Source organism: Octodon degus, unplaced genomic scaffold (genome assembly GCF_000260255.1).
Source record: "Octodon degus isolate 3935 unplaced genomic scaffold, OctDeg1.0 scaffold00053, whole genome shotgun sequence".
NCBI classification, from domain to species: Eukaryota; Metazoa; Chordata; class Mammalia; order Rodentia; family Octodontidae; genus Octodon; species Octodon degus.
Genome location: NW_004524629.1, coordinates 4,982,270 through 4,983,959, shown reverse-complemented (window position 1 = coordinate 4,983,959; position 1,690 = coordinate 4,982,270). Strand labels below are relative to the sequence as shown.

Here is a 1,690-nt window from a genome sequence, read left to right as displayed (position 1 = left end):
TAGCAGTAATTGTAGTGTAAGCTGGCGTTAGCACTCTTTCTGCCACTTTTTCTCTTCTTCTTTTCTCTTGGAAGCATATTTCTGCTTCTGTGTTTCTGCTTTTTCCAAGATTCAATTGCCAACTTCTGTTTCTTCCACTTTTGCTTTTGATTGCCTTCTGGTTTGTTATGAAAAAGTACCGGAATGTTGTCTTCTCTTTTAACTTGAAAATTTCCTGATTCTTTTGCTGCTTTTTAGTTTTCCAATCCTGAACAGACTCTTTTTTTTTTTTTTTTTCTTTCTTCTAGAGCCAGAACTTCTTGATACCCTTTCTCATGCTGTTAAATTTTACCCTGTGTTCTTCCTTGAAGGTGTTCTAGAACTTCTGTCATGAATGCATGCTTCCCTTTATCATTGTTTCTCACCTTTATAAAGTTCTATCTAAAACTATCTCGGCTCCCCTGACACCCTCCTGTTTGCTGAAGGAATTTTTTAAACTCTACCACTGCTTCTGGAAGAGTATTTAATGTTCTTTTATCTAGAGGAACTGCTTGAGATTGTTCTGAAAGCTTTCTCTGTTTCTGAATTACCCACAGCCCAAGTGTTAATTTTTCTTGATATTCACTCAATTCATTACTTGTTGTTTTCTCTTCTTTAATAAGTTCATCGTATACCAATCTTTGCTCTTCTTAAAAGTGTTAATTGCAGTTTTCATTTTCTCCCATCATTTCTCTGAGCTTTTCAACAAAATCAGATGTAGGCTTCACATGAAAGTGTTCTAGAACTTCAGTCATGAATGCATTTCTTTACATTGTTACGTATTTTGGCTAATTGTTACTAGATTTTTGTTTTTTCCATGCTGTTAATCAGTTTATTTTCCATTTCTTCCAGCATACTATGCTCAATTCTTAAATCATTTTTTTTTGGTTGTAGAAATAACTGTTTATCATTTTCTATAATAATAACTTGATTTTTAAATTTTTCTGCTGTGCATATGAATTCTGCTTTCTTTGTTCGACTAACTTTCTGCTTTCAGTTTTGAAGTTGAAGGATGAATTCCAGCTGAAGTACTAGAGCAACCATCACTCTGCAGCATCGCTACCGTCGTCACGGTAGCTGTGCTTCCTCACTGCATCATCGCTGGGGCCCTCAGAGACCAGGCGGTCTGGGGTCACATGAGAAGAACGCCCTCAGGTTTCGCGAGGGCCCATGCTGTGCAGGGTCGCCCCAACACTGTTTTAGTAAGTTGTCTTTTCTGATCCTAAAGTAATAATTTCCCTTAAGTATCTTAAACTCAAAATATTTTCTCTAAATCCTTATATGAAAGTATTTTCAGAAAAGATTCAGATATTCTTCATTGGAGGAAAATCTTTGGAAATAAATTTTATTAATTCTGAAAGTCTAACTTTACTCATGTTAGGAAACTAATTTTTCTCATCAGGAATTGCTTTGAGTTTGAAAGTAGTCATTAATAATCATTTTCTTTAAAAACTGCTAAAAGGGCTGGCCAGATAGCTCAGCAGATTAGAGCGCCTGCTTAGGCAGACGCAGGGGTCAGAGGTTTGATCCCCAACCTGCATGCCAGCCCTGCCCCCCCGGGGGGGGGTTGCTGAGACAGTGATTTAGACTGAGTGTGGTGGCGCACACCTGTAATCCCAGCACTTGGGAAGCTGAAAGCAGGAGAATCACTACAAGTCCAATCTGTGTAGGG

General features: G+C 37.9%; 1 pseudogene; it reads right to left on the bottom strand.

The window, feature by feature from the left end:
* Nucleotides 1-1,062, bottom strand: part of LOC101566962 — a 4,701-nt pseudogene extending 3,639 nt beyond the window's left edge.
* Between the last annotated feature and the right edge of the window lie 628 nt (nt 1,063-1,690).